Raw genomic sequence first — 12,611 nt, 5'->3', positions numbered from 1 at the left:
TGGCAATGACAAAACACTCATTTGATCAACATAGAGCACAATAGCATTTAACATATAATAATAAATCAATTTTCAGGTAAATCACTTAACATTAATATTCAACTAAAACATTTGGTGCACCAATATTATCTTGGTAACGTTACCATATTTTACACTCAGTCCTGGGTTGAACTGTGCACAGGAATTTAGTAGAAGTGCTGCACGTGGTTGGGGCCCATAAATTACTTTTTCACGCCAAATAAACTGATGATCTTTTGTATTGCACAGTCTCTTTTGTGTGTATTCACAGACCTCTCTATTTTCTCTCCTCTCACACTGTTCTCAGTACATAGCTCAGTCTGTGTGATGTCACAGATCTCTATAATGCCTATTTGTTTTCAGTACTTTCCTTTTTACTCACACTTCTCTTTGGCTCACTTCTTATCTTCTTCTCTCTCAGTCTATGCAGACACAGGGATCTCTCTCCCTCAGAAGTCTAGAACTTTCCTCTTCCCACTGCCTTCTGGGAGTTCACAGTTATTACCAAAGTTAGTGGACTTGTTGCTATGCCACACACTCCTCCTTCCTGTCACTCCCGGCAACCACCAACCACTCCCAACTGTCACTTCTCCCTCAAGAAACATTTTTTTTTTTTAAATCTTTATAAACACTTTTAACAATTAACAAATTAAATTAACAAATTAAAAACATATAGATACACCCCAGGGTACTCAGATTTTGGGGCACCACACATGCACAGTGAGGCAAAGAATTTTGGAGGATGGCCTGGTGTCAAGAAGGCCAGCAACGAAGCCACTTCTTTCCAGGTAAAGCATCAGGGACACACTGGTATCCTGCAAAAAGTACAGGGATTGGACTGCTGAGGACTGGGGTAAGGTCTTTTTTTCTGATGAATCTCCTTTCAGATTGTTTGGGGCATCCGGAAAAAGGCTTGTCCGGAGAAGGAAAGGTGAGCCCTATCATCAGTCCCGTGTCATGCCAAAGTAAAGCATACTGAGACCTTTCGTGTGTGGGGCTGCATCTCAGCCAAGGGAGTGGGCTTATTCACAATTTTTCCTAAGAACACAGCCATGAATAAAGAATGGTACTAAAACATCCTCCAAGAGCAACTTCTCCCAACCATCCAAGAACAGATTGGTGATGAACAATGCCATTCCTGCATGATGGAGCATCTTGTCATAAGGAAAAAGTGATAACTAAGTGGCTCTGGAATCAAAACATCAAAACTTTGGGTCCATTGCCAGGAAACTCCCCAGACCATAATTCCATTGTGAAATTGTGGTCAATCCTTAAGAGTCGGATGGACAAAAAAAGCCCTTACAAATGTAGCGCCCCCTGCGGGGAAACAGGACAGACGCAACACAAAAGAACTTACCTTATAAACGATGGTCACCTCCAGTCCGCCTCCGATATCCCAGCTGCGATCCGTTCCCAGCAGATCTGCAGCCGCAACCCTTGTCACCTCCAACCACATCCCTCTGCTCTGCACAGGAATCTCAACTTGCCACGCCGTCTTCTGCCTTCTTTCTCCAGGTCTTCCAGACCCTCCAGCCGGCGACGCCTCTTCCCCTGTTCGGCGCTGGGTCCACTGCTGTGTGTGAGGCGGGGGTGCTCTCAGCCCTTACAAGGGCTCGCCGCCGCCGATCTCCGCTCCGCTGGCTTCTGTTCTTGACTCGCCGCTCTGGACGTCCCACGACGTCCTTCTCCCTCCGCCGCCGACTCTCTTCTGGCAAAATGGCGCCACCCGGCGACTTATATAGTCGCCGGCGTGACGTCATCAGCCGGCGCGACCGCTGATTGGCTCGCGTCGGCGCCAATCTTTTGAACGGCCGGGCGCGAGCCGCGATTGGCTCGCGTATCCGGCCGCTGATTGGCCAGCGGGGAAAGATGAGCCCTGATTGGCTCATCCTTCCTCCGCTGTCAGAACCTGGAAAGAAGAAGCCACGATACTCACCGCTGGATCGATAGACGGGTGAGTAACCTTCTTTCTTCACCTGCTTGCAGGGTTCAGCCACTAGGGGACTTTTCAGCCCCTCCAGGGGCGCAGCAAAGCCGGACATCTTCGCCCTCTTCACGGGCACCAGGCACATCTTCAGCCCCTCCAGGGGCATAGCGATGGCGGAGGCACTCTTCTCCGGGGACATCCTTACACAAATTCTGACAAACTCCAAGCATTAATTGGCAAGAATGGACGGCCATCAGTCAGTATGTGGCCCAGAAGTTGATTGACAGCATGCCAGGGCGAATTGCAGAGGTCTTCAAAAGGAAGGGTCAACACTGAAAATATTGACTCTTTGCATAAACTTAATGTAATTGTCAATAAAAGCTTTTGACACTTATGAAATGCTTGCAATTTTATTTCAGTATAGCATAGTAACATCTGACAATAAGGTCTAAAAAGCAGCAAACTTTGTGAAAACCAATACCTGTGTAATTCTCAAAACTTTTGGTCATTACTGTAAGCAATAAAAGTACCGTCTATTCAAGCAAGAAGTCTCGGTCATCTGCCGGGTGTCAGCATCACAATGGTTTCATTGTGGGATTACAAAGGACAGCCACATCCTGCTGTCCACCCAGTAAACAAATGGTGGTGAGTGAAACTCAAACTGTTATAAAGCTGTTAGTTGCAGTGGGAAAAAATTGCTGTGTTGCAGAGAAAGCAAACATCATTGTCTGTGGAGAGGCAGAGAAAAAGCAATAACCTGTGAATTGTTGAGCAGCTGTTTGTTTTTTCCAAAGAAAGCAAAATCTGTAAAACTTCTGATTATTGTAGTGCCTCACATGGTGAATCAGTTGTGAGTTGGGCATGGTCCAAAAAAACTGTGCAAAGAAGTTTTGCTGTAGTGGGGATCTAAGTGAAGCCAAGCTCTGCTTCCCAGCCCCAACTTCTGTGGAAATGGAAGATGTAATAACAGCTTTCGTGAACGTGGCAGCAGCATATGAGGAGATTACCCATCTTCTCTGCGAGGAGATTGCTCAGGGGAGACAAGACATCAAAGCTCCAACTGCACCCAGAATGCAGAAATTAACTTCCGACCATGATGGGGTGTCAGGATTCCTAGCAACAATTCCATGGAGGGCAATGTAAAATGAAGCAAAATGGTTTATTAAGCACAGAACATACAAATTGGACTGAGATGAGGCAAATGAACACAGCAGATAAACACAGGTACTGGATGTCAGATGGCAGTATTAGCAGACAGAGCTGAGGACTACTGTATCCAGGCAGGTGGGGTGATCAGCAAGCAGAAAACGACTAAATGTCCATGTTAAACAGGGATATTCTGCAATTACAGGTGCTGGATAGCTGGAAATGCAGTAGTCTGTAGCACGGGAACTAGATAGCAGAAGATGTAGTAGACTGCAGGCACAGGAGCTGGATAGCTGGAGATGCAATATCTGCAGCACAGGAGCTGGAACACAGGTGGTGTAACAGTCTGCAGGCAGGAGTACATGAAGGTCCAGGTAAGATTAAAGTCAGGAGACTGGATCAGAGGAGGTGCAACATCTGCAGGCAGAATTACACGGAGGTCCAAGTAAACAGACAGCTAGATGGCTGGAACAGAGAAGGCGTAACGGTCTGTAGGCACAAACAAAGCAGGGTCAAACAAGGCAGGGATCAAAAGCCAGATGGTCCACTATGATGCTAGGGAGATAACAGGAGCGAAGTCAGAGCAAAGTCAGGGTCATAAGCTCAGATACAAAACAGAAGGTCAAGCAGGGGTCTGTACCAGGAAGTCAGTCAGGATCCATACACAGGAATACACAGAAGAACCAGCAGCAGTTAAGACAACAGATGAACTGGCCCAGTTTACAGGGAGAGGCAGTCTTATAAAGGCCAGCCACAGGTGAAAGGGATCCAAGGGTAATGAGCTATGCTCCTGTAGGAAGGAGATTAGTCCAGGTGCAACAGCAGCCCTTTTGGTGGTAGAGAGGTACTGCAGGCTAGATATATATAATGGCAAAGCCCAGACATAATCCCTTGCAGGCAACAGCTGCAGAATGCAAAGCAGCATCCCCATAGAAGATGCTGCAGTGCAGCCGGAGGCAGATCGTGACATGGGGAAGTGGTGCATTGCAGTTTATGCCCAAATCTCCGTTGCCCACTCTAAAGATTGTGCCTCAGCCAAAACCCGGTATACCAATAAAGTGTACCCGGCATTGGTGAGAAAAGTCTGCGTGACAAAAATGCAGCCAAAACTGCTTTGGGTCCAATATGCTTTGAGTGCAGAGAGCCTGGACCTGTGCGGGCACAATGCCCAATATTAATTGAACCTATGGATTGCTCGCTGGTGCACACAAAGGTGGTATATCTGTGATGCTGCAATCCAGTTGTGGTTAAGTTCTGTTTATTCTGTGTGGCTGGTTTTGTGAATCACTTTTGGTGCTGGCTCTGGTAGATTCGGGTAGTGAACTGACCTTGATTTTCAGCTTTATATTGCCAAAGGATCTGGCTCACAAACTGACCAAAGTAAGAGTCCTCTGTGTCGACGGGACTGCCAAGAAATATGACAGGACTCTTTTGCTTGTTACCGTAAATAGAGGAACAGTCACAGTAATAGCGGCATTTGCCCCAAAACTGCCATACCTGTTGATACTTGGCAGAGTTTTTCCGCTGTTTAAAAAGGACCTCCAGGAACGAGTCCAGTCGGAAACTTTGTCACTTGAATCACTGGCCGAAGCTCTTTCCTTGAAGGGCCAGCTTGAGGATAAGGGAGAGGAGAAGTGTCATGCTCTGCTACAAAACCTGGAATGGAGTGCAGTTTGGGAGATAAAAATCTCTGCCATCTAAAAGGATAGGGAAAAAATTTAAGCCTTCGAAAGGTGTCGTTGGCTGCCCAGACCGGAGCAGCTGAAAGTCACAATGGCTGGTGACAATGCAGAGGTTCCTACTTTGCCTTTGGGTGAGGGCATAGACTGGTCGACTTTCCAGAACTGTTACATTTGCATAACTTTGCACATTACCATTTAAATGATGGGAATTTACAACATGTCTTTAAGCTGGCTAATAATAGTGGTAATATTGCAAAACATTTCATCTCGGCAATCTGTATGCCATTGTATGTTGTCAAAAATGATGTGTTATTCTGATTTGTTACTGTAGAACAATTAGTAATTCCACAGATTCATGAAACCCTTTGTGTTAAAAACTGCACACACTTAGATGGGCAGCGGACACTCAGGGGAAGAACTAGGAAACAATTTCTACACAGGTTTTACTAGCCCGTAGTCCACCTAGCCGTAAAAAGGTTCTGTAGGGCATATTCTGTATGCCAGAAAACCCATCCACTGTCACAGTGCAGCCACAATTGAAAAGGGCTCATAAGCTTTCTTTTACAAAAATAGTAGGCCATTAGTTCATAGAGAAAGAAGATCAGGGGGTAAATGTATTATAGTCCGATTTTGTCAAGTCGCCGGAATTAGGCGAGTTTACAGCTAAAATTTCAAGCGGCTCTGGCTTGTAAAGGCAAACTTGCCAATAATACATTTACCCCCAGGTGTTTTGAAATTGGGTACTCAAGTGTCAACAAGATTAGATCCCTATTCATGCTCTGGTAGGCATGGTTGAGTTGTGAGGACATGTAAATAAATTAAAAACAAAAGAAAAATGTTGTCCGATGCTCAGAAACAAACAATATATAAATCACTATGTCAGCATATACATAAAGGAGAATTTTGTGCACAATATAGCCATATTGGATTATTAGGACACTTAAAATGGCAATAGAACCTTCCTTGTCTTGGACCTATAAACGTCAGGTGAACAAACTCATATGCCAAAATAGGGATGTCCTTGCTTCCATTCCAGAGTGTACCGCTTTAAGTGAACCTGAGGTTGAGAGGCAATAGGATTGTTTGTATTGATAATGAGTTTAACCAGTCAGTCAAAGACTATCTGCATCATCGGTCCGGTTCCCCAGGATGACAAAATGGTAGCTGGTAGTAGGTATTTGACTACAGTGGGTTTATTCAGTGGCAGGTGTCGGTGTCCTGTGATTTGACAATTTGGGGACTGCATTCCCTAGGTCAAATGTCAGTTTCAGAAATATAGTGAACATGTTGTTAAAGTCACTTACAGCCAACGTGTCTGCTTACTTAGATGACATTTTCATTTATACTCTGGACTGGGAGTCATACTTAAGTAAGGTGGAGGTGGTTTTGGCTTCTTTAAGGTCGGCAGAATTAAAAGCTAATCCACAGAAATATGTGTTAGAAGAAGCCAAACAGTTGGGATCTGTCAATGAACAGTGTTAATTCAAATCACAGTTAAAGAATGACGAGTAGTGAGGGGGACTAAAGGGTGAGGGGGTAGAAGATGTTGAAGTCGTATAATTGGATGAACGAAAGTATATTGGTTTAATATTGGTTTGCCGTGCGTATTGCGAAGCTTACGCCACGTGTTACGTGACGTGGTGCGTTCGCACGGTAAAATACGCACGCACACACTCGCATTACGACGGTTAGTTATTTATATAATTTCATATTGGTTCTGTTACACTGTAATTCAGGAGCAGATAGTATTCGGTTTATTATTAGTATATGTATATGTTGATTTTATGTACATTGTAGTGTTATTAAAGGTTTAGGTAATAGGAAAGGTGTCATGCCTGATATCATATTGAAGCCCTAATCATCAGCAGCTGTCCGGTGCAGTCGGCGAAGAGATCGCACATTGCATACTTTAGTTATTGATATTAGAGAGTAAAACCTTTGTATGATACTGGCTATGAAAAGGAGCAGACCCCCTGGAGAGAAGACCCCCACCTTTGGATTCCTTAGATTGAATCAACCTATTACCTGTCTGGCCTGGACCCACCCAACGTCTGGACCTATAGAAACAATCTACGTCATCTCTATTGTTCACAATGAAACACTGACTGTATATATATTAGTTGCATCTCACTGGGGCCTCAGTCAACTCTGACACAATATTCTATACAGAATATTGTCCATCGGGTCCCGTGGGTGCGCAAGCGAGCGCAAGCGATTGCATTGGTATGTACTTATCTTTTGGTATTGGCTGTGCTGTACTGTACTTTATCATGATATAATAATGTATTGAATTATTGACTATTTACATCTGTTAAAAATAAATCACTTTGTGCTTTGGACACACATTCAATTGATTAGGCAATGCTTATTTTAAAACGATAAAATTACTTTAATAATATGGGGGCTCGTGAGTTAGGAATTACGTTACCGGCAGGTATGCAACGCTTACGATATTCGGTTCCTCAACAAAGGGTGGATGGACGGACGCGTCGTATAAAGCAGGAAAGAACGTAATACGTCTAATACCTGTGGTTCACTGTGTGTTGTGAAACCGAATGTCCGTTGTTGCATAGACTGAAGGAACGCTAATTAGAATCTAGGGACAAGAAAGAAAAATGTTTCTTTTTATTGTCGTTTTAATGGTTTAAAGTGTATTGCATTGCTGTGCGTATGTGTACTTCCTGCTGTGCGTACGCAAACTTCCGGTAGATTTGCCACGTGGTTGAACAATTGTTTTGATAGTTATTATACATGCATAAGCGCTACGGAATATGTTGGCGCTATATAAATAAATGATGATGATGATGATGATGATGATGATGCATAGTATAATTACTTGTGAAAGCCTCTGAGACATTATTACTATTGTTGGGAACTTTTGATTTTCTGCGCAGAAAAGGTGTATAGTGTGTGATGTTGTAACGTAGATACACTGTTTTATTGTTGAGGTGCTCAGTTGCTGTCTGACGAGGCGGATTGCCCAACTGAAGGACGGTATACAGGGCAGGTATACCGAATGCGAAAACTGGGTTTTCGCAAAGCGCTACCAATAGATCGCAAGGTTTGCTAATAATTAGTATTGGTAGGCAGTGCGATCCGGTCGCACCGTTAGTGCGAATTGGTGAAGCAGCTAGGAGGAATTATACTGGAAAGGCAGGTTGATTGTATCGACTTTGCGCTCCCAGCGATAATAAACTCAGCAGATTTTTGTGGTTGAGCCAGGGTATCGAGGAGCTGATAGCCCTTGGGGCCCACAGTGATATTTCTGTATTAGGGACCCTCGCCAGGGGCGAGAAAAGCGAGTGAGCGCGGCTAAAGGAAATACGTTCACCGAGGATTATAGATCTCTAGCGGTGAGTATAGCAACAGAGTTGAAATTATTTGGTGGAAAGAACAGAGCATTGCGGTGTGTCTGTGTTTCACATTTGGCCGGAAGGAACAGAGCATTGCGGTGTGTCTGTGTTCCGGGTAGAAAGTATATTGTGCAACATGGGTGCTAGGCATACGCTAGAGATTGCCAGTTTACTGCCTAAGGAAGGTCTTATTGAGTCAGCGAGGTTTCTCATGTGTGCAAAATATGGTGCATACGCAACTGTGTATTGTGACACGTGGGTCGAAATGACCAAAGAATGTGATAGGCCTTTCCCAACAACAGGGAGTTTTAATGCAGAGGTGCTAAATACAGTAAAAGATAAAGTACGGTTGATTAAGTCAACGAAAGTGAGAAATGCACATAATCATTGTTTAAAATCGTGGCAAATGGAAGGTAACACGTGGCAGAGCAGCGAACGCACAGCGGAAGTGAGTGTAAGGAAAAACACGTGTTCAGCGGAAGTAAGCGTACCGGAAACAAGCATTCCGGAAGTGTGCGTTGCAAAGCGTGGCGAACTGAGCGCAAACACGCCCCCGATAAATTCGGTCGGGGCGGGAAGTACAGCCAATACCAAAAATGTAAAAACTAACTAGTAACTTGTATGTTGTTTTAAGTAACGTTAAAAGTAATGTTTCAGGACAAAGAAGAGGAACGGTCCCACCAGCAGGGGCAGCTGCTGAAAGTGGTGAGAGTAATGAAAAGGTTAACACAGGGGGAGACATCCATTTTACTGCAGCAGCAATTTCAGCAACTAGTTTCAGTGATTTGGTAGACTTACATCCTGTCTGCACAGCAGCAGTTCCCAATGGGAAAGCAGACAGGAATAGTGATGTTCCCTTAAAACATGTAGCAAAGCATGATCCATGCACTAGGTCTGAAACATTTTCAATTTTGTCTGATTTCCCTGATCCTAGGAAAGATTTGACCAAATGTCAGCAGTTTATTAGATATTATGGTAATGTGTATGAGCCAACTAATAACGATTGGCGAGTATTATTGAAGACCTGTCTTCCTCTCAATACTGACATACAAAAGTTCATTAAGGATTGTATGTTGGAGGAGGATGAATTCTTAACCGAGGAGGATAATCAGGACAATATTAGACATATAATCACACAGTTGGCCACATATTTCCCAGTGATAGTGGACTGGAGTAAAATTTTTAGTATCCAGCAAAAAGATAGTGAAAATGCAGCAGACTATTTTTGCAGAGCTTTGATAGCAATGGGCAAATATACTGGGGTACCAGACATAAAAGATAATCCATATTACAGAGAGGTTGCTGTTAAAGTTCTAATGGATGGCCTCAGGGAAAACTTAAAAAGAAGGGTGCAAACTTCATTACCATACTGGAAAGGAACCACTGTAAGTGCTCTCAGGGAGTCAGCTATAGAACATGATAAAAGTATAAACAAACAGAAAGAGACACTAAGTGATAGGGTAATGATGATAAGTATCCCAGCACTAGAGGGACTGCACACACGACCACCAGAATACAACCCACATAACAGGAAACCCAGAATAGTGAGATGTTACAATTGCAGAGAAGAAGGACACATTAGGAAAGATTGTAAAAAGGAAGAGAAACAACACGAGTTGAGGAAGTGTTTTCAAGGCAATAAAATAGGACACCTAGCAAAACATTGTGAAGACATGACAGGGACGTGCTTCTACTGCCATAAGAAGGGACACATGAGTAGGAACTGTGTAGAGAGAAGAATGAATACCTGGGTTGGAAATCACATAGACATCCACAAAGGAGGCGTACACTTCTCTCAGAGGTTCCCCTTTAATTGATTGCACACTCTGTAACAACTAATATTCTGGGGGAGAAATATAGCCGACTCTAGAGTTAATCTGTGGTGAGCATTAAGGTGCAAAATGTAGAAAGAAACTTATTTTTTTAAAAGTAATCTTTGTTGATTTTGTTTGTTCGTTTTATGTTGTCACATGTTTGTTTTCCTAAATCGCTAGCCGACGGCAAAGAATAGAAATGTTTGTTTTGTTTGCTGTTTTAAGATAACTATCTTGTTTTTCTTTTCACAGATAAAAGGGACACAAAAGAAGTATAGACAAGTGTTTAAAAGGGGTGAGATAGAGAAATAGAAGAATTACTCTTGAAAGACTAATTAACAATAGACAATTGGAACACTCTTTTGTTTTAGGCTGCAGTGACTCATGATAATTTGTTTGGCTGAGAATCATTATCCAACAATGAAGTATGTACATACTTTGCTCCAAAATATCGTTTTATGTATTTCAGAGAAAATAAGAGTCACTAAGAGTACATTTTTTCATTTCTCTATCATAAATTAGAAAAGTCCGTTGAAAAGGTATGTAGTCAGATACCGAGTTCTTAATGAACAAATGACGGACGACACTGGATTGCACTGTTAAGAACCCCTAGTCAAGTATAGGGAGGGGTCATAGTTAGCAAATAGCTAAGGGGAACAGTGGAATGAATACAGCCATTTCCCCATAGAGTCAGAGTCCAATCCAGCTGTCATTTTGTTGTAAAAAAATCTCCCTTTCTACATGTATGTTTGTATTCAAACCTTTGTATTCCCATCATTCATTGCTTTCCTATTTCTCATTCTTTACACAAACGCTAGTCTCTCCCTCTCTCTCTCTCTCTCTCTCTCTCTCTCTCTCTCTCCCGCTCCCTCTCTCTCTCTCTCTCTCTTTCCCTCTCTTTCTCTACCTATCTCTCTCTCTCCCGCTCCCTCTCTCTACCTCTCTCTCTCCCTCTCTCTTTCTCTCTCTCTCTCTCTCTCTCTCTCTCTGCTCTGGTAGAGATAAAATCAGACACAGTCTCAACAATGGGGCTAAAACATATTTTTATGTTTTTACATAAGACAAATTCAGAGATACACACACTAGATTGATATGAGTTACAGAAACAGTCAGGGGTTTTGTTTTCATGTGTATAGAAACTGCTGGTTTTAAGCAGAAAGGTTCTGTTGTGGAAATACAATTCATGTGTTATAGAGTGCATATCTGTTTTGTTTTTTTGTTTTGGCTCGTGCCTCCTGTACAAAAATGTGCCTTTTTATGGATGCACAAAGGGTGGAGACAGGAGATTGCTAGAGGATAGGCATACAGATATGCATCTCTGTGTAGAACATTGGAGTAGGATTTTTACCACAAGATACGACATAATGTGAAACCCTAGAAAATGTAGAATTTTCATGTTTTATAATTTTCACTGTTAGACAGGCATGTACTGGATACTGTTATATTTGAAGAAAGTGTTATAGAAAGAGACCTCTTTGCCTTTCCCACTTAGTCAAGTAGCTGAATATGAGGTACTGAGAATGACATGTGAGTTGGCAGAGGGAAAATCGATTGATATACATTGGTCTTTAGCATTTTTCTAGTCTAGAGGGCGATGTTGAGGTGACTGAGAAATCGTTTTATAGCAATACCAGCACATGATTAGGACACTACATAGAGGACTTTATACAGGGACACAGTTACCAACGGAAGTAGCTGCTAGTAAGGTCCACACTTACACGCACAACCATACATGGCTGTCACACCAGGGAGAACATAGCTGTCAAATAGACAGCAGGGTTTTATGTGACAGCTAACAAATCTATGTTTTGTTTTGTTTTTCGTTGTATTGTTTTAGTTTTAAAAAGGTGAACACACACACACATGCACGCATACACATATTGGTTAATATAGGAAGATTTGTGTTACCCGAGGGATAAACTGTCTGGAAGGTGAAGAGATGTGGTGAGGAGTCTGGTGGACTCTGGAGAGATGGACAAGGTAGACCAATAGAGCCATCCCATATCCCTCCTGCTGATGGGTTTTCCTCCAGGTAAAACAAATACACGTCATCCAATTACCACCATGCAGGATCCTCAAGTATACACAGGTGTACCAATGAAATATGTCTGGGTAGAGGTGTATTGAAATGTGTCTAATGTATTACTGTATTATACTCAAAGCTTTTGTTATTCAATGTGATAGTCCTAGAGTTATAATAGATGATAGGGGTATTCATGTTATTGATAATAGATGTATAATGTATGAGTATGGTAACAAATCACATACTTTCAATTAGCCATAAACCAGTGTGAACATAAAGTAGTGGTACTCGGTAGAATGAATAGAATAGACTAAGAGTTGGAACTTGATTGAAGTGCCACTAGTCCTTTCCCGCTACCAAGAGATCACCCCTGGGCAGACTCCTAACCTGTCAGTTTTTGAAATGTTCTTGACCCCTCGTGAGATGAGATTGTAACTGGGAGGCTAGGTTAGACCTTGAGAGAAGGTAAATAGTGAGACAGCAACCGAGAACGTCCGAAACACTGTTTCCTGAAAGGTCACACTAACTGTCAGGATGTTGGATCGGGAGAGTAAGTTGTGGAGCAGAAATTTCTTAAGCTTAGGTTATTTGCCAGACAGGTACCAGGTGTAGGCTACCAGCCTCACGGCTTTAAGGGTAGCAGAGACA

This window comes from Mixophyes fleayi, chromosome 1 (genome assembly GCF_038048845.1).
Source record: "Mixophyes fleayi isolate aMixFle1 chromosome 1, aMixFle1.hap1, whole genome shotgun sequence".
NCBI lineage: Eukaryota > Metazoa > Chordata > Amphibia > Anura > Limnodynastidae > Mixophyes > Mixophyes fleayi.
This window is presented reverse-complemented; position numbering follows the sequence as displayed.